The sequence below is a fragment of the Xenopus laevis genome, chromosome 2L (assembly GCF_017654675.1).
Source record: "Xenopus laevis strain J_2021 chromosome 2L, Xenopus_laevis_v10.1, whole genome shotgun sequence".
NCBI classification, from domain to species: domain Eukaryota; kingdom Metazoa; phylum Chordata; class Amphibia; order Anura; family Pipidae; genus Xenopus; species Xenopus laevis.
This window is the reverse complement of record NC_054373.1, coordinates 102,073,402-102,100,699: the sequence shown is the minus strand read 5'-3', so window position 1 is coordinate 102,100,699 and position 27,298 is coordinate 102,073,402. Positions and strand designations below refer to the sequence as shown.

Below are 27,298 nucleotides of genomic sequence, written 5' to 3'. Positions count from 1 at the left end.
GAGAACATTCAAAACAAAAATGCTCAGGGAAAGAATGCTTAAGTTAGCAAAATTCAGCAGATGCTATTGCGTGTGTGCGTGTCTGTGTGTTAAAAAGAACTAAAAACTTTAAATGAGTTAATATCATGATTAAAATGCCAGAACCCTCTTTAAAAAAAAAAATATTACTAATAATATTATTGTGACCTATAGATGAATACAGAGATTTCATCAAGAAAAATAAAGCATAGGAATTTAATGATATGGGGTCGGAAAAGTATACATTTTACCAAAATAATGGAAAGAATGTAGTACACAAGTTTATGCAGACATTTTTGCCTCTTTTTTAAAAACTCAAAATGACAAAAATCTATAGTCCTCCATTTTTGTTTTTTAAGGCAAATACATTATGGGGGTTATTTACTAAACTCCGATTGCAAAAATCCCGAAAATGTGTGTTTTTTTAGTATAAATTCGGACTTTTAAAAAATCACAAATTTTTCGGAATTTATTTATACCTCGAGGATGGAAAAGTCTGAATCAGAAAATCCAGCATCTCAGACCTATCAAGGTTGCATATAAATCAATGGGATTTCAGAGTTTTCAGGGAAAAAAGCATACAAAATCGGAGTTTTCGGGTGAAAAATGCGAAAAAAACATCCAAGTTCAGATTTTTTTTTTCACACACCACATGTTCGCGAAAATCTAATAAATAAGTGGAAAAAACCTGTGCGCATATAATCTGAGTTTTTGGCAGAACATGTTGAGATAAATTCGGACTTTGATAAATAACCCCCTAAGTGTTGATCTTTATATGTGCATTAAAACATATACGTTTAAAATTCTGCAGATTAGCAAATTTCAGGCAAGAACATTTGGTTCTCAAATCCTAACCCACAGGTTTTTAGATGTTGTTGAACTAAAAGTCACTGAACCCCATTCCAGATTTCAGGCTGTTGGTAGTTGCTTTTGCCTTTACTAATATAATACAGCAATATGTTAGAAAAAACACCAGATAACAGAAAGAAGATTACTAGTACAACAGACTCAACAATTAAACCATTTTTATATTTTGTTTCTGCTCTTTTGCCTAGACCAATGGTTTCTTTCAAGTTCTTAATTTTACATACCATGGCACCAAAATGCTAAGTGGGTAGTGTAATAATCACATTTGCACCACATCTAGTACCCATATCAGCTAATCAGTATCTAGAATGTGCTAGGTACCCAACTGGTTGCTATGGGTTAAAATAACTAGAACTAGTCATATTTAATACATCACCCGCAAGTATTCAGAATTGACATTATGGCAAAAGGAGCAGCTTTATTTTCCCATTTAACACCCAGAAATGTCCTTTGTTTTACTCTTTCTTTGGAACTGTTTGTCTAAAGGATCGAAGCCCCTCTCCCTGGAACCAAATAGCGCCCATTCTGGAGTTTTTGCAACATAGTCCATAGTAGTAAATCTTTGGGAACCCTTGGTCTCGTTGAATGTCTGAATAAGCTCCTGAAACCTTTCATAATCAATCCAAGTCCACCATTCGCCATTAATCTTGAACTACAAGGAAGAAAAATGGAAAATGAGCACAAGTCATACTCTCTTTAGCTTTATTTTTTTCTGCATAAATAAAATATACCATATCTTTTCCCCCTACCAAAAAAACAAAACTAACATCAAACTACATTATTATTATATATATTAAAAAATAGGAGGGCAACATGGAGTATCCCGGGAATTAAGGGGGAATCTGGGCATTTTTTGCATGATGCAGGGTATGAGCACTGATCATCTAGTAGAATAATCAGCACAAATACCTCCACTACAGGAAGCAAATGCTATTGATAAATGGACTGGCTTCTCTGTGAAACGTAAAAATATGCTTTTTTGTTATGTAATCCACCCTGTATGTGCACTGCTGGTATGTATACTGTATGTCGGAAGACAAAATGCAGTGTGACACTGGCTTAAGCTTTACCAGAGATGAAGAAAACACAACATGAATAAGAAAATGAATAACTGTATATTTAAAAAGCTTTCATCAAGACCGTCAAGGTTACAGTAAGTGAATGCATTTTACCTAGAACACCTGGCCATTATTTGCAGCCAAAATGCAGCCCGACTGACGTCACACTGACTGTACATATAATAAGTTTATGAACTATATTATATATTGTTCTTACATTATGAAACCTGATTAAACCAACAGTGACTAACTCTTCACATAGGCCAAGTAGTACCTGTACCCCATGGCCCACTCATTTCCTTCAATATCCAGCACTGCTTCCTGGTGGTCCCATCTTCCCTCCAATGCTGCTGCCAAGATATTTAGCCAGAAACAGAAATTGCCATGCACTCCCATACACTCATCACTGCTTCCAGAGTATAGGATATTCTACACCATCCCCAGTATGCACAGGTAAAAGCCAATCACAGTCCTGGGAATAGGGTAGGGACTAGGCAGGACAGGGATGTACCTATGGTCCATAGCCCCCACTGTTGCGCCCAGGACCGCCATCAGAAATCGCAGGGCCCAGTAGGACAAAATTCTTGGGCCCCCTGGGCTGCGACCACCTACAGGTCCGCCCTCGCCACCCCACAGGTCCGCCCCCCACCACACAGTAAAAAAAACAAAAAAAAATATTGGTGGCTCGGATTCCCACATGTTAATAAAAAATAAAAAGATATTGGTGGTCAGGGCCCCCCATAAAAAAACATTTGTGGCCAGTGCCCCCCCCATTAAAAATATTGGTGGCTATGACCCCACATGAGAAAAAAAATTGGTGGCCTAAATTGGTGGCCAGTGTCCCTTAAACGTCCATGCCTTCCCGAAGTCAGCAGCTCTCAGAAAGATGGGGGGCCTTGCTAATCAAGTAAATTTGGCATGGCCGGGCCCCCCTTACCCGCGGGGCCCCCTACAACTCTCCCCCCTGTCCCCCCCTGATGGCGGCCCTGGTTGCGCCCTAGTCACATGCCTCTTCTTCCTACTCCTACTAAACACCAAACCAACATCAAAATGCCATCAAACATATATGCAGATTTCAACATATATAATTGCCTGAAATTTGTAGAGAAGTCAATACAATACAGATTAGTAGATAAATACAGAAAGTAGAAATATAACATATCTACACACCGCTTATTTCAACTCTTTGTGTGTGTGTATATATATATATATATATATATATATATATATATATATATATATATATATATATATATATATATATATATATATATATATATTTATATAACAAGCAAACTGGAGCAATCACTGCCTGGGTGCTGGTTATATAATAATACAAATAACAACAAAAAAACGCACTCACAGGACTTGATTTAGTGCAAACAAAGTGGAATAAAACCACTTTGTTTGCACTAAATCAAATCCTGTGAGTGTGGTTTTTTGTTGATATATATATATATATATATATATATATATATATATATATATATACACACACACACACAAACACACACACACACACACACTGTCTATACATATATACACAGCAGTATTAAACACGTCAACAGTTTTCTAATGGTGCTATTGACATGAAATTTACACCAGATGTTGGTAACAACCCAAGTAATATACACATACAAAGAAATCTAAACAAATAAGTTATGTGTAATAAAGTATGTGTGTATTAAAATAAAAAAAATGTGGAAAAAAAATAGATACAGTAAATACACCCAAGCAAGGTAAACAATCATTTACAACATACCAGACTACATAGCAAATGAAAGCAGTAATTGTTATTCTTCCAGACTCTTATAAGAAAAGGGTTTAAACCTAATCCAGAAATGCCAAATTGAATTTCATTTTGAAAACAAAGTAAGGATTAGTACTCTGATAAATTCAGACTTTACACAAGAAGAGCATTGTGGCCAAAGATATAGACAACGTGCTTACTTTGCTACAACATAAATATCAAAGGTCACCAATAATACACATTGATACCTGCTTCCAAATGTTAAGAAGGGTTGGCAGCATCTTGGCTCTTTCCATTAGAACCATTGTGCAAAGCATGCCAGAAATAATGGAACAGAATCTCATCAGCAGAGTGGCTGTGACTTTCACAATGAAAGGTGAAATTCCTTTACTGGAATGCCTACGTCTCCTTAATTTAAAATCATTTTAGCCAAGTGAACAACCTTTAGTTCCTACAGCAGCCTTACTATGCCAGACATAAAAAGTCAAGAATCCATTGTTCTGTACTGATAAAATCACCATGAAATTTAAAATGTGATTAAACCTGTAAAGAGGACACAAATTAAAATTATATTTCTCATGTGTGTATATTAATTTATAAACACACGCATACAAGTCAAGTCGAAAAAGTAGGACTAATACAGCTTACAACAATTATAGATATTGGAAAGAAAAATCTGCTGTATGTGGTAGAAAAGCTTCTAAACAGAGTGAACAGCAAAATTCTCTGCCATGGAAGGCCAAACTGGATTATTTAATGGGGATTATAAGGGGTATGGCCCAATTTCAGCGTGGGTCTGGTAAACCAAAGAGTTCAGTAACGGGAAACACATGGTTTAGCAGCAGCAGAACAACCCCCTTAAACTTGCTCATAGTGTGTAGAGAAAGATATCAAAAACTGTGCCAGAATCGTTAGGGCCATTTTTGCTTAGTACTGCTTGCTATACAAAAGTTTATTCTATATGGCTAAAGAAGTATTACATTAAACGGATATTTAAAATTTCACAGGTATTATATCTAGGAAAGGAAAAGATAGTGGGATGAGCAATCCCTGCAGTGAACACTACCAAGTAATTCTAACATATAAAAAAATGGATTAGAAGAGAAACTCATTTTAATGAAAAAGAAAGCTTGGGATCACTTCTATCTTTGCTTCCTGGCTATTTATGAACATACACAAATCTTCTGCTAAATTACTCATTTGTTAATGTTTAACAGATATTTTGAGTAAAAAACATAATTAAATGGTTGAATTTAAGAAAATCAGGAAAAAAATGGATTATAAAAAGTTATCAAATCATTATTAAGATCAAAGTGCCGATTTTAAAAGGCATGTTACAGGAAGTGTAGTATATGACATTTTATTTTCTTATATAAAGAATATAAATGAATGTAAATTCAATCAACATCATCAGAGCTGAACTGTTGAAAGGTTAAGCTTGGTCCAAAAGAATAAATAACTGGAAACTCTGTGCATGTTCCATTCAGCCGCCACTTACCTATAGACAAACCAGTAAGTTACACTAGACCCACACAATGACGAACTTGTGGTTTCCTACTCAGAGTAATCTACCCAAATGACTAGGTTGCCTCACCTTACACCAGAGTTCCTTAAAGGAACCCAAACTAAAATAATCTCTGTAAAGGAGCAGCTTGGACAATATCTGCTGACTGTGTCTGCTCCTCGTTGTCCATCAGTGCAAGGAAGAGGAGATGACTTGGCCAAACATGATTTTTCCTTTGGTATGGTTTGGAACTCACCATAAACAGCATGGGACCTATATTTAGGAAACAGCCATCAAGAATTTCTGCCTTGTACAGCAACAAAAGAGTGGAGACAGAAATTGAAACAGCTATTTAATTAAATAGGAAATATACACTTTTTCTGTAGAGGAGAATATATTTCTCTAGCCATTCCCCTTTTGTATCAATGGTTATTACTAAACAACCTACCTTTTTTTTTTTGCTTTCCTATTAATAGCCCTCCAGTTGTTTCATTACATATCAAAATAGCCAGAGACATACCTGTACCAGACGAGGTATAGTAACAGGTATTCAAAAGACACTGTTCACTGAAAATAGTGAAATATTTTAATAGCAAACGAGGTCCATCTTAAAAATGCTGTAATGCAAACTACACAGTTCTTTGGATCCAAGTAGCTACAGAATTTCCGGCTTTTTAAGACACTCAATTAAAGAGTACATATTTATTCAGTACAGCCAGTCATTTTACAGCTATGTGTAATGCATTAGCAAATTAATTCAATAATGATGTAACCAATGAAAGTTTTCTTTAATATTTTTAGCTGTGGAGCTTAAATTCAATATACCAACTGGTAGAAAAATCTTAAATTTACCAGAAGCAACCTTTTCCAAAATGGCAGCAAGCGTAGTAAAAACATAAAAAAGATTTTGCACACTAACAAAAGTGTTTACATAAATGAAGCCCACTAAATATGAAAATAGTTTTGTATTCAAATTAGGATCTTGGAAATATAAATAAAAATAACCATTTATTAAACAAAATCAAACATTTGTACCAGATCTGAATATGACGGGTAATTTATCAAAGGTCGAATTTTAGAGCTATGCAAGTTATTTTTAGACCTATAATGAACAAATGGTTTTGAATTTAAGGAGAAATTTGAACGTAAAAAAAACTTTAATCTGTGAAGTTGGTTAACAAACTGAGACAGTACTGATCAAATTTTCGGTGGAAAAAAACTCAAACATCATGAAAGCTATTAACATCTTCAGTTCAAAGGATCTCTGCCATAGATTTCTACATGACCTCCAAAGGTTTGATATGGTGTATTTTCGGATTCAAACTATTTCCAGGGTCGGGGTATAATAAAACTCGAAAACTTTTTTTAACCTGAAAAATCAATTTTTGACTTAAAAATTACCTTGAAAACTCAAATTTTTCAAGGAAAACAAAACTCAAACCTTAATAAATAACCCCCTGTAGGTCCACTTATTAACACAGATCATGCCTTCACTATGATGCTTGTCAAAGGGGTTACGCCCTGAAATGTTGCATCCGCAATAAATGAGCAAGGGTTTTCCCTGCTAGATATAACCCATGTTGTGCCAGTGATTTTTCTTCTCTTCACGCTGAACTTGAGGTCGCCAACACCTCCTTCATTGAGCACCTGTGACTCATACAGATTAGGAACGCCAGGGTGTGCGAGGGTAATTTCTTCTCTATTCACTATGATGCTACCATGCTAGGGTTGCTATAAATACACATCCTGAGGACTGGGTAAATAGAAATTAGCAGTGGGAAGGGAGGATCAATCAGGTAAACACAAGTTTAAAAGATACTGAATATCTGCTTGCTGTCCGCATTCATTCCCATATAATTACTCTGCAAGAGTTTAATGCAGAAGGTGGCTGTAAACACCTGCTGCAGAAACTATAGGCCAATTAGTAACAAGTGATCTGTGTTAATACTTTATAACTGGAAAGTTCTAGCTCATTGGTAGAACCTTGCCAAAAAACATCTTTTAATTCTAAAAATGTACCCCTTTATTTTTCCTGTGTTGCTATGATTGCAACTTGTTGGTGCAAAAGTAGTCCAATTAGTGAGCAGTACTGTAGGCTATGCAGTAGTTTCCTTAGGATCTAATCATTTTTTGCTTAGTGGCAATTAGATATTTGCATATCACTGCTATTTTGGAGGACACGCTACATGAGGGACACACAAGTGATTAATTCAAGATGTTAAAACAATAACTGGTGAACATGACCACCTCATCTACACTGTAGCCCCTGGATTCTAATGGCAAATGATTAGACGGCGCTTGACTAAAAAGTTACGATGTAGTCATTGGGGTAGTTATTTTTTATTATAGTAGGGATTTAGTAGCTGAACAAAGATGGCATATATATTTATATACAGGCACTATACATATAAATTCTTTAAATGTAAATAAAATAATTTTCACCATGAAGTTAATGGCCTTTTAAGTTTTACTAAAATGATGTACATTTTCATCTACTTTTTTAAAATTTTTTACATGGTATTGAATAAAAGAGGCTTCAAAAAGTGTACAAACTGTAAATATAGAAAGTTTATTAGTATACATAATACAAATTATGCATAACCTACCTTTTTATGAGCAATGAGCATGCAATTGGAATGCTCATGTTCACATGCAACCTCATAATCAGGAAGGAGGTTTGCCAACTCTTCAACAAAGCGAATCACTTCTTCATGCCATGGAACATTTGCCATTGTTAGATTACTGGCAGAGCTCTCCCCACAGTAGGTAACACCCTGTCAAAAGACCAGAGAGAAATGTAGAACGTATATTATTTGGTGCAAGTTGTTGGAACAACCAAAAAGTAACTGTAATGATTATGTTGATCAACAAAGTAATGCAATCCAAAATGTTCAAGAAGATCTTGATGATTGGGACTGAGGAGAGGCATTGCAATTCTTTTCAACCTTTACAGATATGTAAAGGTTATATCAAGAGATATTCTGCTATGAGCGAATAGTGAACAGTACATTATAAAAATCCAATTGATCAAAGAGACATATCCATACCTGGTGCTCACCAGAATCTCATCAAGCAACAGTTTACATGTTCAATAAAAATGTGTTGGCAATATTTTGTCACTAAGATTTACAACACCGATTTTGAAATCTGTCTCTGAGAATTTAATAGCCGGGTGCCTTCGATAAATATTATACTTGGCAGAACATCTTCTCATCAAGCACATTTTCGATATCCAATTGCTTATACATCTAAAAAAATGTATTGGGTTAAAATTAATTTTTTCAAAGGCATCTGTGAACAGGAATAAGCTTGCTAAGGGGTTGCAGCACAGAGATTCACATTGTATAGAATGGAAGTTCATATGAATAATAATCCATTAGCTTCTGCAACTGCAAAGGATTACAGATGCCCCCTGTCCAGAAAGATAATAAAGCTATTAACCAGAAACTCTTCACCGCTAAAGTTATGTGGCATATCACAACTCAGAAGCCTTACTTCACTTCAGTTTTTCTAAATAGACAAGAATAGAAAAACATGTATAAAGCAGAGAGTATTTATTAACTTAAAAAGGGGTAGGGAACATCAGAGTTGAGCATTAGCAGGAACTCAAAAGAGGGGGAAAAAATCACACTAAAAAGTACTGATGTCTCAAACATAGTCTTAAAAGTCCTAAACATTTACTTCTAGTATGGTGGTGTATTAATAGGAGTTTTTTCAATAATGGCTCATGGTAATACTCTGATTAAACCCAATAGCTCATCGCAATACTTTGATAAAGAACTGTATAAAATATTACACAAAGAACTGTTCTACTGTTGAACCCAATGTCGTATGTTGAGCCCAATATAGTGTAAAAAGACAGCTTTATGACTTATAATTGTGTATAACAAAGCTTTGTATAATAGTATACAAGGCGGCTTTATAATCCATAATCCTGTATAATGAAGCGTTGTGCAAGAGAAATCATGGGAAGTAATCAACTCGATGACCTAATACTTGTTCATTATTCTCATATGTATTAAGTTTTATGATTTCTGCAGCCCTTATCAGACTTTCCTTTATTGTAGCTAGGGGCACAATATGCTATTCAGCTACCAGCTAGCTAAGATAAGATCTCTGCTTCGGATGTGCTTGTTGGGAGTCTGGCCAGATCCTGATGAGCGCATGGGAAGCAAGATCTGTTATTAACCAAACCATTATATGAATAATATGAGCTATTGATTAAACTACTATATGAGCTCATTGTTTGCTAAGCCTATATAAACTGGGGGTCTACATTCGGTCAGTTGAGATCTCACTTGTGGGGTTGATGCGTGCCGCCACAGGACCTTCCGTGCACCGTTTGAGGGATTCAATCTGCTGACTGTTCCGGGATCTCCCAGTCTTGGTTGTAGATTGTCTGCTTCGCTCTTTTACTCATTCGGTAATGTATATCTTCTTCATTCTATGTATGTAATAAACCTTTGCTTATACTAGCTGGTGTGTTTGAATTACTTCCGAGAGACTCATAGAACCACAATTAAAACAAGTGGAGACATTAGAATTCTAGGACAGCAAACATTTTTCCTTTGGGCAATGGTAAAGGAGATTAGTCGCCCACAAAAAATGTCCTTTTCTGTGGCAACTAATCTCTTCCAAAGGCTTTCCCACTGGCTATAGTCAATCACTAGTGGTAAAACACGTGTCGTTCCGGCTTTCAGAAGTTGCTCAAAATTTCCTCTTGAGGTAACTTCAGAAAGTATATGTTGTACCACTGGTGATTCACTTTATCGCCGGCGGGAAAGAGTTTGGAGGAGATATGCTGCCCACAAAAAAGGAAGTTTAAGTGATTTTATTGACACACTACGGGGCAAATTCACTAAGCGCCGAAGCGCCAAACGCTAGCGTTAATTCGCTTTCGTTTGGCATTTTCGTTACTGCGCAAATTCACTAACGAATGCTGGCGTAGTTTCGCTAGTGTTACTTCACACCCTTACGCCTGGCAAATTTTCACTAGCGTCGTAACTACGCAAATTCACTAACGCGCGCAGTGTACTGAACGCTACCTTTTAGGCTAGACTTCCTTCACCACCTCAGACCTGGCGAAGCGCAATAGAGTAGATAGGGATTGTTTCAAAAAAAGGCAACATTTTTTCCAAGTCCCAAAACACGCTGGCGTGTTTTCTACATTATGGGTGATAGGCTGAAAAAGATCGAAAAAATTTTTGGGGCTCCCCTCCTTCCCCCCTACATTTCCTGACTCATGGCAACTTACCTAGACAGTGGGCACATGTGTAGGGCAAATTAAAATTTTTATTTGATGAATTGAAGGTTTTCTAGGCATTTGTAGTGCTGATACGTATTCCTCCATTGAAATTTGAATTTGGCGCCCTATGCAAATTAGCCTTCGCTAGCGTAACTTCGCTTAGCGAATCAACGCTAGCGCAACTTCGCAACCTTACGCTACCCCTGAGCGCAACTTCCGATTTTAGTGAATTTGCGAAGCGCTGGCGAAACTACGCCTGGCAAAGTGTGGCGAAGCACGGCGAAGTTGCACCTGGCGAAACTACAATTGTTAGTGAATTTGCCCCTACATGTTTAGAGCAGGAGCTCTTTTTCAAGTGTCACATTTGAAAAAGAGCTCCTGGTCGAAGCATGGGCAGAAGCGGTGGAAGTGGCCTAAATTAAAAGTACACAGGTTAATTTGTAACTACTATCTGGTTGTTAGGGCTCATTCATGCAGGCAAACCAGCAGTCTGGGAAACATGAAGTTTATTGCAATAAAAAAAAAATATGAGCAGTAGGGATGGGCAAATTTTTTCATCTTGTTTCACCGCGAAAATGATGCCCATAGACTTGTATGGCGTAAAAAAAAAAAAAAAGACGTGCGACGCCCATAAACTTTAATGGGCGTCTGCGACATTTCGCCAGAGGCAAATTTTTGACGAAATGGGTCAAATTTGCCCATCCCTAATGAGCAGCAATAACACTGTTAACACTGAATCCTGATTGTCAGACCCTGGGCCAAGGACTCTGACAAGCATTTTACAATTATAGCCTAGAAAGATGCAGAAATGAATAGCTTATAATTAAAAATAATAATGCTGGTAAGGTGGCTTATAACGTTCATAGTGGAATATACACTGGGGCAGATAAGACTTCAAAAGCCCTTTTAAATTGCCTTATACATTGTTGTATAAGGGTATCAAAATGTAGTTCTTACAATTCTGAGCGCTATGCCTTAATATGTCTTTTCATACCTTCCATTCAGGATTTTTCACAATTCTGTTACAAACCTATATATTTTCTTCTGTAGTTGATAAAAATCAAATGTCTAGATGTTAGAACATAAAGGCACTAGCACTCATCAGGACTTCTACAGATTATAAACTCATCAGATCCTGATGAAAGTTTTAAAAAAAGCCAAACATACTGTATACAATCTATGGCGTTGGTAATAAAATAATAACTTCAATGCAACCATTTATTATAGTATTTAGCCCATGAAGTTTGTGTATACTTTTGTTGAAAACGTGTAAAATTTATTTACATTCAAAAGCGATGAATGTAGCAAATTTTTGTTCCTGATTAGACAGATATGTATTCAAATTTAATAAACATTGCATAATTGGTGTTATTGGTACAAAGAAAATGGTGCTTGTAAGAAACCTATTTTTGTTTGTCAGAAAAAGGGAATATACGATATATTGCTATCTTTCCAGCAATTTCATGCATCATTTAGTACAAAAGACATTAGATGTCTATGATGCTGTTCTGTTTGTATTTAACTTGTCATTTTCATATATCATTAAGTACAAAAGACATTAGATGTCTATATTGATGTTCCATTTGTGTTCAATATGTCATTTTCATATATCATTAAAAATTAAGGGTCTGTTCTGTTTTTCATATTTTAGCATAATAATCACAAAACTAATTTCTCAGCTATTTTAGTACAATGGTGTGGCAGTATTGGGGCTTGTACTGTATTGCTAAATAGGTAGGGGCATAAATCACTAAACAATCCAAGTGAAATGGGAATATATTGCGTTATTTTGTATCAAAACGATTGTGACTTTATACATGTATGTAATATTTAGTTATAACCAATGGCAAGTAACAAGAGTTTTCTTTTGGGGAGGGGTAAAAAACCCAATATCTATAAAGAAAAACTAAACTCAATAAACTTGCAGTGGCCATGCATTGACAGAAGATATCTTACCTTCACCTCAATGAAATCTGGCCTTCCAAGAGCAACCAGGTCTGCATAAGCTCTCAGCTCATCCACATTCCAAGCTTTTACTAGGTCAATCTGTATACAGTCCTCTGTTCCTAAATTGAGAATTAAAATATCAAGAATGAACACTATGGAGCACGGCACTGAGGAGACATTGATGCATTAAGTACACGAGATGACAAACACAAGTTGTGTATATATTGTAAAAGGGGAAAAAGCAGGTTTAGACAGTAAATGAAATACTAAACTTACAATAAACAACCACTTGTTACGTAATAGAAAAGAGTACAGCACCATTTTGGACTATTTAAACATGGAATGGATTAGTTACAATAGCATAGAGTGTTATGACAAAATCAACATTCTGAGGCTAGGTTGATAAAAACACAAAAACACAAAACGTCACTTTCACATTCCTAGATACCACAATTAGAAAAAGAGCGGTGATGAAAATTAAAATAAATTATAGCCATTTCTTATGTAAAACATGTGATCATAAATTGGTTCTGCGTTATCATTAGCCTCCCTTCAAGGGCAGACTCTTGTTTATTTTGTAGCGATACAACCTCCCCAAAGTACAATTAGAAGGAAAAATAGCAACATCAACATGCCTGTCTCTAAATGACAAGCTACATCAAATTGCTGTTGTCAAAAGAATTTCAGATCCTGCCTATGGCATTCAGTCCTGGATGTTAACTTAAAGACAAACTTTTTGATGTCCTTTGATCAATTAGCACAAAATGTCACTCCAACAAAATAACATTTCAGAAGGCAACTGAGTGGATCATTTAGGTGGCAGGTGGTGTTATACAGCTTTGAGCAGAAGGTAGTTAAGCTGCCAGTGATCATTAACATCCACACATTTTCAAAACTAAAAGCACCACTGAAAAAAGGTTTAACAGTATGAAGGTAAATACTGTATTCTTTTTACATGAATATTATGGGAGCAAATATTTGAGGAACTCTGCATAAAAGAAATAAGAGATTCTATATCAAAAAGGTGAGTAACTTTAGACAATGAAACATTCCTGTATATAAAGCATGTTGCCACACTGGAATCCTTACCAATATTTTAGAAGAGAAAATTTTGTGCAACATTTATAATTTAGAGAACAAAAAATAATAAAAAACACATTCCAGTGCAGACTACTATCTTGGCTTCTGCAACAACGTGAATCATAACTGTGACTTCCTAGAGATAATCTACCAAATAATTAACCCTGGCCATGGCAAACAGTTTGGTTTCACTGTGGGAGAAGTGCCCTGCATAATCATTCTTAAATGCCTTCAGCAGGCTCCACAGGTGCTACTAAACTGAGAAACAGAATTATAATCGTGGTTACACAGTAACATCTTTACCAGTAAGTACATGCTGCAAAACAAGCACTCTCAAATTCCCCTTTGGTAGTAGAGATGGCAGAAATAATTATTTTTTATTACCTCAATCTGCCAGAGCATACACTAAACAATATTTAATTCATGAGATTATAACATCACAGTAGAATACATTATAGCCTGTTTTTTCTAATAGCTGCACAGCCAAAAAGGCAAAGTTGTCATTTAAACTTACATAGCACTATGTGCTTTGTTCTTAATATTAAATAGGCAAATAATAGCAAATGGATTTCTACAAATTTGTTTGCCTGGGAAACATTTAAGGTACAACGTGCTGGACTGGCTGGAAGGTTTTCCATTTCTCAACTAAACATGGGATAGTCGGCAGCAGGGTGAGATTACAGGTGGGTTTAAGAGTTTAGCAGCTGTCAGAAAAAAAGTAAAACTGCTGGAGGCAATGTGTAGCCAATCAATTCCTTCACAAAAAAATACACTTGATGTGAGGCATGGGGAAATTTTCTCAAAAAAAAGTACTCTTCTTGATGAAAAAAAATCAGAGGTTTATTTAACTTTCCAGACCTCCATAAAAAAAACAATAAGAGACTCTTATTCAACAGTTCAGAAACTTGCAAAGCAGACTGTTACAAATAAAAAAAAAAATAAAAAAAGATTTCTACATCATACAGCACCACTTGTTTAACCCAGCACTTCCAACTTGTGCTTTACAAATGACTCCCCTGCTTTCTAATCACTCCAGCCTTTTATAGGAGTCAGAACTCCCACCATGCACTGCAGCATTGCCTTTAAATTCCAGGAAGTGCTGCTGGCCTGAGGGATCTGCCAATACCCTTTGGATAGATCTAAGGTAAATATGAACACTGCTCCACCTAGTTGATCAATGAGATCATCTATGCGTGGCATTGGGTAACTATCAAAAGTGGAGATTGCGTTAATTTTACGGAAGTCAATGCAAAATCTTGTTGTTTCATCTTTTTTCCCAACCATCACTACTGGGGAACATCAAGGACTTTTGGATGGTTCAATAACCCCCAATTTTAGCATCTCTGTAACTTCATTTTCCGCTGTTTTCTTAAATTGTTCAGGCATTCGATATGGCTTTTGTCTAATTGGAGCATGAGTATCTATCTGATGGCATACTAGGGACACAAGTCCAGGTTTACTCATAAACACATCAGCGTATGACTTAATCAATTCTTTTAAGTCTCCCTGATGTTCTTTAGTTAACTCAGGGTTAATTTGCACATCCCTCCATTCAGTCTGACTCTTTAACAGATTATAAATCTGTTCAGACATATCCTCTGAGACAATATTGTAGGCAATATTGTTCTTAAGTTTTGGATTTAGGTTCAAACCAACGCTTTAGTAGATTTACATGATATACTTTACTGGTTGATTTTTTACCTGGAGTTTCAATTTCAAAGTCAACAGGACCAGTTTGACAAGGACCTTATATGGACCTTGCCATTTAGCCAAAAGTTTATTCTCACAGCTAGGAAGCAGGAGTAAGACTTGATCACCAACTCTAATTGTCTTATTCCTGGCATGCTGATTATACCATTTTTTCTGATTTGTTTGTGCCTTCTCAACATTTTCATGTGCTACTTTTACCAAGATCTGCAACCTCTCTCTCATTTGTAACACATAATCAATAACATTTTTCTGATGACCAGATTTATCTTCCCACACTTCTTTTATAACATCTAGAAGACCTCTGGGACATCTACCATATAAGAGTTCAAAGGGACTAAAACCAGTTGACTCTGGTGGCACTTCTCGATATGTAAATAATAGAAATGGCAACCATTTGTTTTGGATCATTATGCACGAATTTCTTAAGCATTTTCTTTAAAGTCTGATTATACCTTTCTACAAGGCCATCTGTTTGTGGGTGGTATGGGGTTGTTCTAAGTGGCTTAATACCCAAAAGTTGGTACACTTCTGACAGTAAGGTAGATGTAAAATTGCTACCTTGATCAGTAAGGATATGTTTTGGTAGCCCAACTCTACTAAACACATTCAAAATCTCTTCAGCAACCCTTTTAGCTGTAACTGTTCTCATTGGTATTGCCTCAGGATACCTTGTGTAGTAATCCACTATTGTAAGAATTAACCGGTTACCTTTTGAGCTTTTCTCCAATGGACCAATTATATCCATGGCAACAGTATTAAATGGCTCATCAATTATGGGTAGTGGTACAAAAGTAGCTTTAGGGGGTACAGAAGCAGTGTACTGGCATTCTGGACAAGAACGGCAATGAGCTATAACATGGTCATATACCCCTGGCCAGTAGAACCGATAAAGGATTCTAGCTAAGGTTTTCTTGTAACCTAAATGACCAGCTATGGGAATATTATGAGCCAAATTCACAATTTGCTCTGTAAATTTTTTAGGTACCACCAACTGTTCTACATGTTCTCCTGTCTTGGGATGAACACATACCCTATACAGTTTTTCATCTTTGACTAGATAATAGGGTGGCACAAGACCCTTTTCATTTGCTTTACAGTTCTTTAAACCCTGCTGATATAAAGATTTTAAACCATCATCTTGTTTTTGTTCTAAAGCAATATCAGTGTCCCATAGTCCGATACTTAGATAGTCACCTTTATCCTTGGCAGTATTCATCACAAGTTTCTTCCTATGGACATTCACTTGCTGTGTTGGGAGAGTCTGTCTTTTTGGGGAGGGTGATACTACAATATCCTCATGAAAAGGAAAAATATGTCCCAAGGCATCGTTGGGATCTTCTTCCTTTTTTTCTTGTGATCTGGTTGTCACAGCACAGAGTTCTTCACCTTTCAATAAGTCATCAAACCCAGGAGCGGTTCTCCCAAGTATAACTGGAACTTGAAGATTAGGAACAACAGCAGCTTCTACTGTGAAGATCTTTTCCTGAACTTGTAAATCGATGTGTGACCTTGGGTAGGTTTTTGTGTCACCATGCACACAAGTGATTGGAATCTTTGGAAGCACTTTCTTTTGAGTGACCAAATCAGCCTTTACCCAGCTGAGTTTACTTCCAGTATCCAACAAGGCATTTACAGGGTATCCATTAAGTAGTGTCGGCATGGTATAGTCACTGTAACCACAAAAAGAGGTGTGAATTGAAGCCCTTTTAATCTTCGTGGGACAGAACTTGGCTATGTGTCCTCTTTTTTGGCATTCAAAGCAAACCATTCCCATTGAATCAGATTTTGCTGGTGCCTTAGATTCCTGCTTTGCTATTTCACTTTGCACTTGTGGCTGCTGGAACCTCCTGGTATGTCTACCAGCATCTTTCTTGGCAAGTAAGTAGTCCTCAGACAATGAAATAGCTTTCTCAGCAGTTTTTGGTCTGTGTTTCTGCACCCATGAACCGACATCCTCTGGCAAAATTTTAACAAATTGTTCCATTACAATTGTCTCTGTAATTTGCTGGTGGGTCTTCAGTTCTGGCTTCATCCATTTTATATACAGGTCTGTGAGACGAGTGAAGACTTCCCTTGGACTATCAGCAGCAGAGTATTTTAACTGACGGAATCTCTGTCTGTAAGTCTCCTCACTAATATTATAACGTCTTAGGATTGCCTCTTTCACCCGATCAGATTGTGCTGCTTCATGGATCTCCATATTACTATAGGCCATTTGGGCTTGGCCTGTAAGGAATGGAGCAAGCCTTACTACCCAATGTTCCTTTGGCCACATACAAGCAAGTGCTACCCTCTCAAATGTTGTAAGGTAGGCCTCAATGTCATCCTCTTGAGTCATTTTTGTTAGCTTTGGGTCTTTCCAAGGAGACACTGCTACTTGTGGAGGAGGGACTACAGGTTGCTCTGGTCTCAGCATCTGGATCAGATCTTTCCAGCGTTCATCCTGCTTGTGCAGTTCAGTCCGATACATCATTGTTTCCTCATGATGTCTCCTCTCAGCTTCAACTTGCTGCACTGTCAGCCATTTCATCAACTCAGTTATATTCTCAGATAAAGTATTTTCTGGAAGTACAGGATCAATCTTTCCTGTGGCAAAAGAAATAGTGGTTTTACTTTTCCTTGGAACAGCACCCTCTAGTTCCACTTCTCTTTCAGATCCGCTTGCCATTTTAGTCTGCTTTACTTTAGGTCTGGCAACTTGGCTCACAGCTTCTTTGCCTGCAACAGTACACCAGGTACGGGTCTTGTACATAATTCCTCTAATTTTAAGTGGATGTATTTGGAGCAATACTCTTCATTAACCATCCCACTTCTGACACCATATGTGAGGCATGGGGAAATTTTCTCAAAAAAAAGTACTCTTCTTGATGAAAAAAAATCAGAGGTTTATTTAACTTTCCAGACCTCCATAAAAAACACAATAAGAGACTCTTATTCAACAGTTCAGAAACTTGCAAAGCAGACTGTTACAAATAAAAAAAACCCAAAAAAATGATTTCTACATCATACAGCACCACTTGTTTAGCCCAGCACTTCCAACTTGTGCTTTACAAATGACTCCCCTGCTTTCTAATCACTCCAGCCTTTTATAGGAGTCAGAACTCCCACCATGCACTGCAGCATTGCCTTTAAATTCCAGGAAGTGCTGCTTGCTTGCCTCTTAAGAGGTGCAAGCCACCACACCAGGCTGTATCACAGGTAAAACTTTTAACTTTTAAGCTGCATTTGCAATTACGCTGTATTTTAAAATCCTTCACAATATAGTTACCACAAATTACATTCCTATGCATATATGTACATTGTAGCATTTATCTTGCACATTTAAATGTAACACAATAGCAGTAAGGTTTTTTTTTTTTAACACAAGCTAGTTAATTACTTGCATGGTTCACAGGTGGTGACAGATTTAGAGTAAAGAAAGGAAAGTGCATTAGGTGGCCAGCCTAATGGAGAAAAGGAAAAGTAACAGAAAGGAATACCATTCACCCAGCATAGGTCTGTCAGTCCATGTGAACACTTGCATTAAAACCAGTGTGACAGATTTTAGTACATATTATATACAATTTGAAGCAGTACCATTCACATCTCCACACTTGAAAACTAGGAAGAACAGTAGCTTTCAAGAAACATATTGGGCAGGTTTATGCTACTGATAAGAATGCATGAATGGCTTCTTAGGCTAGAGTATATATATTTTAACATAGAAACACCTTTAAAGAAAAATGTTGCACACCAAAATAGAGAAGCACTACTGCAACGCTACTAAAGCACATTTTATACACAATGTATGTCCTGATGGAGGTACAAGTATAATACTGAAATGTTTAAGAGTGATGCCATAGCGATAATCTATTTGTTTTATTAATAAAGCAGTCTAAAAGGAGAGCAAATCACTTTATATTCATGTTGTATTATCTGGCTACCTCTAATTACACTAGGTCTAAATAAAAATATAATGCAATCAATTATACTTTAATGTACTTATTAACCATTCCTTATCAGTGTATTAAATATGAACAAAATACAGTATAAAAGGAAGAAAGTTTATGCTAAAATCAAAAGTAGAAATCCTTTTTGGAGTTTTAGTCCCCCGAGTAACCTTAATTCTAACCCAGGTATTGCTTCATCCATATCAGTGTTATTTGCACTATTACCATATGGTCTATTATAATATCCCCTCACTTTAATGCTTCATTAACTACCACAAAACATCCAACTTAATCATTTTCTGAGTCCTTTTTGTTTTAAATTTTATATTTAAAGATCTTATATAAACCTTATATATAGGACCACAACAGCTCTTTCCATGTCAACAGGTGTCAGGTTATTTCAATATTCAGGTAGCTTCTCTGTGCCTTGGAATTTTGTTTATAGTACTAACTGCTAGAGAAAAAAGCCTGTTGCCCTTAACTTCATAGCACAGCTTTCTACTTCTATTTTCTATTGCATCCTGACAGCAATCTGGCATGGACACCATCCTGTCATTTTGGGGGATTAAGTTATTTTATAACTCCCAATCACACCCCAGCAGTTAAAGGGTCATGATCAGAATTAAAACAGTGTTCCAATGCCTCACACAAATACAGTATTTATAACTACCCACCACCAGACCAGAATGAGTAAAAATGGCAGTAGGATGCTGACCTGTGTACCATACATTATTTATGCTTTTTTGAGTATAGAAAAAAAAAATACACACATTCTTTAACCCACCCTGATTTTATTAAAGGGATACTGTCATGGGAATTTTTTCAGTTAATAGTGCTGCTCCAGCATAATTCTGCACTGAAATCCATTTCTCAAAAGAGCAAACAGATTTTTTTATATTTCATTTTGAAATCTGACATGGGGCTAGACGTATTGTCAGTTCCCCAGCTGCCTCCAGTCATGTGACTTGTGCTCTGATAAACTTCAGTCACTCTTTACTGCAAGTTGGTGAATGTAACCAGATAGTAGTGCCCTAACACAAGATAACCGCTGCCTGGTAGATCTAAGAACAGCACTAAATAGTAAAATCCAGGTCCCACTGTGACACATTCAGTTACCTTGAGTAGGAGAAACAACAGCCTGCCAGAAAGCAGTTCCATCCAAGTGTTGGCTCTTTCTAAAAGTACATAACCAGGCAAAATGACCAGAGATGGCTACCTACACACCACTATTACAACTAGAAAAAATAAACTTGCTGGTTCATGAATGAAATTTTACAAGGTAGAGTAAATTATTTGCAGTGTAAAGTGTAATTTAGAAATAAAAATTACAGCATAAAAATCATGACAGTACAGTACCTTTAAGTACAAACGCAAATTCCTGACCCAACTCAGAAATCAGGGTTGATGCATGCTTGAATTAATATTATACCCCCACGAATCTGATATTAGGGAAAAATGCTCTCCATGTGCCAGTGCTCTTATTTAGATGGAGATTAGAGGTTTGTGAAGCTGTATCAAAAACAATGCATATTGAAAAGTGTAATTAACAAGAAATTGGATACTAGGGAAGAATAACTATAGTTTTTTAAAATTGTGTTTGTAACCCATTATTTTAAAGTGGAGATACTACATCTTATTATACCCCCCCAAAAAAGCATTATAAAGCATGTTTTCTGTGAGAAATTTAGTGCAGATGAAAGATAATTATTGCTAACAAAGAACAACAACAAAAAAAGCAAAAAAAAAGAAAACTTTAAAATACAGATATGGGATCCGTTATCCGGAAACCTGTTATCCAGAAAGCTCCGAATTATGGAAAGGCCATCTCCCACAGACTCAATTTTTTCTCTGTTATAATAAAACAGTACCTTGTACTTGGTGCCAACTAAGATATAATGAAACTTTATTGGAAGCAAAACCAGCCTATTGGGGTTATTTAATGTTTATATGATTTTATAGACTGATGGCACGAAGATCCAAATTACTGAAAGATCTGCTATTCGGGAAAACTCCAGGTACCATACTTATATTATAATTCTTTCATAAAACATGGAAGAATTGGCAGTGTATTGGGCTTCATAAATACCATACAAATCATGTTATATTAACATGTTATCCTTTTAACCCCATCCCAGACGCATAATCAGTGTTACACAATACAGCTTGGAACAAACGTATTATGCATTATTGACATCTTCATCCTCTGAGATGGCACTATAGAACAATTTAATAAGGTCCAAAAAATCATCAAATTCACATTTGAACAATCCGAATATGAAATGGCTTTTTTGGACGTTAAAGGGATACTGTCAAAATGAATCGGTTAATAGTGCTGCTCCAGCAGAATTCTGCACTGAAATCCATTTCTCAAAAGAGCAAACAGATTTTTTTATATTCAATTTTGAAATCTGATATGGGGCTAGACATATTGTCAATTTCCCAGCTGCCCCAAGTCATGTGACTTGTGCTCTGATAAACTTCAATCACTCTTTACTGCTGTACTGCAAGTTGGAGTGATATCACCCCCTCCCTTTCCCCCCCCCAGCAGCCAAACAAAAGAACAATGGGAAGGTAACCAGATAACAGCTCCCTAACACAAGATAACAGCTGCCTGGTAGATCTAAGAACAACACTCAATAGTAAAAACCCATGTCCCACTGAGACACACTGAGTTACATTGAGAAAGTGCAGGCACAAGTCACATGACCAGGGGCAGCTGGGAAATTGACAAAATGTCTAGCCCCATGTCAGATTTCAAAATTGACTATAAAAAAATTGGTTTGCTCTTTTGAGAAATGGATTTCAGTGCAGAATTCTGCTGGAGTAGCACTATTAACTGATGCGTTTTGAAAAAAAATGTTTTCTGATGACAGGATCCCTTTAATGTAAAAATTGAGGATAATACATTACTAACTACAATGCATAATAAACCTACGGATTGTGTTTAAAACCCTTCCCCATTGTCAATTAATCAGAGTGACAATCTATACAAACTTTAAGCTGAGGGGATAGTTAAGTTTGTACAGCTCACCACACTAAAGGTACACCAATCGATATTAAATAGCTACAGGGTAATAGCTTCGGCGTAATTTATTTGATAAAATGCCCATGTGGTAGAGTCCTGCAGCAGGTCGGGTACCCGCGGGTTACACACAAAAACCTGCGGTACCCTGCTGGTTGCGGGTAGAAGTTCCAGGTGCGGGTACAAACGCGGTTCGACGTTTCCTGCGGGTCGGGCCACGGGTCTTCTCCATAGTGATTTTTACTATTTTTTTCTGATCACGCCTACTTCCGATGATGTCACTTCCGGTTTACAATGACAGCACTTCCTGATTCTTGATGGTCAGCGGGTCCGGGTTGCGGATAGGGTACTTGCGGGTTGGGTAGCGGGTCCAAGCGGGTTGCGGATTGCGGGTACGGGTTCCAAAAAAAGGACCCGCGCAGGACTCTACCATGTGGCCTGCCTTACTTGGTACAAACATCTAGGAATATTAAGACTCTATTAAATTAACACAAAAGTAATATACACAATTACACCACCTTTTTATCATGTTCAGTTTGTATAATCTAAAATAAAAGAAAAAAAATGAATCTATTAGTCATTGTTACTATAAGAATGCCTTTCAGCTGCATTATTCTGCAAAATATTAATAATCTAAACTTTAGATTCGGTAACCACCCAAAGCCTTTTCTTAACCAATATACATAAATCAGGTAAATGGACTTAAGGGTAAAAAAAATATATTTTTCAAACAAAAGGGGGAAAACAACAAGATTAACTGTGCTTTGTCAATAACCTTAGACAATGTCATGCAAGGAATCCTCCTTCAGTGAACCAGTGGCATAAGACTCCTGGGAATAGAATTAATAGTGTGACAAAGCCTGCACACATGTTCCATATTCCTGTCATGCCATACATCTGACAAAGTAGAATTCTTTTAGATGGTATATAATACATCCTTTTGCAGTTCATTCTTTTCATGGCAAGCACGGTTCTTTTTATAGCTAGAAATGCAAGATCATATGTTTCTGTTATATAACTACTGGGTTTGAAGCTTTATGAAAGTACATTTGGGAGAATATAAAAAAGAAACAAAAATGGATTTAAAACATCCAACACAGTTAATGCATTTATAAATGCTAGAACAGTTGTTATGGGCAGTGCATGTGAGTCACTTCTTTTACCATAGGAAACTGGTAACATTTCTAAAGGTTTTTTCATGAAATAATCACCCTATGCTGGCAGAGTATGTAGGAGGCAATCAGACATTTCTGACGTGGGATATAAAGGTAGTTTGTAAATGCTTTAGTACAAGCTGCGTGTGACTCAATAAAAACTGAAGCCATACTGCATGTGGAACAAGAAATACAGCACTGAACAGGACATTTAAAGCTGTACAGGGGAGCCTTGTAAATTACAGTATAAAATTCTAAAAAGAAAAACCTACAGCATGGGGGGGGACTAAAGAAATAAGTTTACAGTACATTTCTTTTGTCAAGATGTGTGGTACAGTTTTGTTACAAATGTGTTATTTATTTAAGCAGCTTTTAGAAATGTAAGGGCACCTATCATATTCAAACTCTTTCCCCACTTAAGAGGCAGAATAACATTGCCCATACTGGATATGCTCGCAACACTGGGAGGGAGCTCCTTGCACAGGTGGCCATGTTGGGGCACAATTATTTTTATAAAGAGCAAGTGCCCCAGTTCACTCATTATGCACATGCTGCTGTGCAAGTTTTTCATGCAACCTTGTGTTTAGACAACCAAAGAAATCCCCAAAGCAAAGCTCCATAGCTTAAGGTAGAAATCTATTTAAGAACCTAGCGATGTGGGCTCAGTCTATTAAACACTGTTCGTTTCTGGACACAAGTTGATCCTTATCATTCTGTATTAGGATTAGGAGACACCTTAAAAAGCTTTCAATAAGAAAAGTCCCCAGGGTGGAAGAAAGAGAAGGAAATTATTCATCCTGCCCTCAGAAATTCTTTGAGAGTACCTTTAAGCAAAGAGAATTCCAGAAGGGGTATTGGATGATGAAGCATGAATATGCTTATCTACATGTACCAATTCTGCAAAAACATCACAGTTGCAAGGGTTGCAGTCCTGGCAGGGTCTTACTAGTATGCAGCCATCCTCTTTGATCAGATAACCCCTCCTATTACTTTTCCAAAGGTTCTGGTGTGCTTTCAGCATACCTAAGGGTCACGCAGATAGAGATTTACTCTTATCCTTTAAAGGAAATTAGAATACTCAGATTGTAGTCAAACATTCTCTGAGACCATGGCTGGTAATTCAAGACCCAGCTGATTACACATGACCCAATTGTAATTGTGCCAGCCTTGATATTTCTGGGCATTTTGATAAACACCAGAAAAATTAAGACGTCACTCTTCGATTGGAACTTAAGCTAGACAAAAAATTGTAAGGAAATTAAAGGCAATTCTACAATCAAGAAATTGGATCATAGGGAGGAAGGACAATCCATTGGTTTTCAAAAATGAAAGCCAATGCTGGAAACAGTGATATGGACTGCCATCTAAATAAGAACTATGAAGTTCAATTCTGACCAAAATAGGCAAACGGTTACAAAGACCCTAACTGCTACATTAATTTGAATACTTACACAACGCAGCATCTATCTCAGTGGGAGAAAGATTAGAATAATCACTAGTTTTTGTCAAGGTGACATGGCAAACAGGAATGTAGGGGTGCTGTGCGGTGTCAATAGAACATTCAAGGGAGATGGGAAACTTAGCTCAGCTCAGTCTATTTGAATCTTTTCCTTCATACCTGTTGGTGTGGCTTCTGATGTTTTTCTGCACACGAAATATAAACATTGGCATTTAGACTGGGTGAAATGGTTGGGAACCAGGGATAATATAACACCAATTATTTCCTGTGTAACCAATACCTCCAAAAGACATGACTTTTCACAGCACTAATTAACACATTTGTAAAAGAAAATTGTAATTTAGCGTGTCCATATTTCTAGGTCCCTACAGATACTCTTTTAATATTTGAATGTGATCTAAATTCAAATGAAATGCAACAGACAAATTTATAATTCAAAAAGAGTTTACTGGATAATGGCACTTTAGAATATAGCTGCCAACGTACAACTGAGAATTATATGAATCATTTCAGAAATAAAGAGTTTTGATCTCTTTGTTGTTTTATCAGCATGGCTTTGTATATAAATGTTTTACTTAAGTCTTAAGTGGGAATTTCGCACTTGATTTTGAGTCACTTACCTTTGGGGGAAAAAAAGACAGACATTATTCAGCCCAAATTTTGAGCAGTTCACAAAATCCCTAAAAACTTCTTGCAAAGCTGTCACTGGAATTACACAGTAATGGACAGACAAGCTTAACACCTGAGCCAAATCGAAATGCCAAATGAGACATGAACAATACAGTAAAGCTGTTAAGGAGAAGTTTTAAACAGCCAACAACATTCAGTTAAATTAAAATAGGGGGTTTTGGTGGTATTGTAGATTTTGTATCAACAATACTGAGCTAGCACATCATTGCAAACATAAATGACCACCAATTACAGGATTGGGCCAGTTATTTGCCTTCGTCTTGGATGCAGTTTTCCGGTCATCTAAATTACATTCTAAGGGCTTGCAGTGCAAACTGTTAAAACATTTAAAATATGCAGTGCAATTAGTGGTTACAAGGAGATTCAAGAATCTTTCTTAATTAGGAATATAACAGGTTTAACATTAGGAAGAACATGAACTTGTGTTTACCACTCAATTAACAGAGATTTATCATCACTCATTGCTGGCCTAGTCCCAACCATGCAAACACTGGAGGCAATTTTATAATAAGCCAACAAGCCTGTATGTTTATGGAGTGTGAGAGGTAGCTAGAACACCTGAGAAAACCTCAGACATTAAGGGGCATATTTATCAAGGATCGAACTTCGAAGTAAAAAAACGTCGAAATTCGACCATCGAATTTGAGTACTTAAATAGTCAAAGTATTTTTTTTAGTGAAAACGGCCGTATTCGATCGAAGTAAAATCGTACAATCGAACAATTCAAAGGATTTTTCAAAAAAGAACTTCGACTTCTCAAAACTTGCCCAAAAGCCTCAGATTCTAGGAGTTCCCCCATAGGCTAAACAGCAATTCGGCAGGTTTAAGGTGGCGAAGTCGAAGTTTTTTTAAAGAGAGAGTACTTCGATTTTCGAGTGGTCGAATTTTCAAAGGTTTTTCAATTTGAATCGTAGTCCAATTTGGCCTATTCGATGGTCGAAGTACCCAAAAATTACTTTGAAATTCAACGTTTTTTAATTTGAAAATTCACTTCGAACTTTTATAAATCTGCCCCTAAAAGAATATAGCTTTTCCCAAGCTTGGAAAGAGGAAGGATACTGTTAAAGAGGGCACTAGCCTCATGCAATGTGTTATTTAAACTAAAGTCAAATAGAGTTGCAAAGCTTGAGCATAGGTACACTTGGCAAAATAAAAATAACAATAGAGGTCACCACTACACAGCTCACGTAAAATCATTCCATTTTTATAGGCTCAGCCTGTGACGTTTCTAAGTCTTTCATCTTCATAGCGGATAGTACGGATGGAGGTGGTTGTTTACTAGATAAAGTGATAGACTTTGGTCTTCAGGGCATTGTTATAAGCTTAATTTGTATTATAAACTGTGAATATAAAGCAGAAGAATATTTTGCCTGCAGTTTAAAAACTGTCACCATGATAAAGTAATATCCTTACAACTAGAAACTCTAAGAAGGGATTGGATGGCTTTTTTTTTTTTTTTTTGCTTTCCTCTGGATCAACTAGCAGTTAGACAGGTCTTTTATAGACTTAAAAGATTTAACTTGATGGATGTCTTTTTTCAATCAAACTTGCTGTGTTCTATGTAAACTACTTTGGTGTGCATGATAATATCTTTGTTTTGTACAAGTGCAACATAATTATTAATAAAGCATCTATTTTAACATTGTACGAACATAAGAGATTATAAACTCCCGGCAAAGAAGTGTTAAAATAAAAGTGTCCTGCTGCAAAACAAAAACGTGAATTCTCAAATTGCACTGCAGTTAGAGGGTTTTATTGAACAAAATGGTTTATTTCATGTTTACTTGTATAGACAATGCCCCAATCATAATAAACAGTATCAATCAAACTATTAACTGCTGTAACTCAGCAGGTTTCATACCATT

General features: G+C 36.6%; 1 pseudogene; it reads right to left on the bottom strand.

Moving 5' to 3' along the window:
- Positions 1 to 772: 772 nt before the first annotated feature.
- The window catches only part of LOC108708340, a 100,536-nt pseudogene continuing 74,010 nt past the window's right edge, over positions 773 to 27,298 (bottom strand).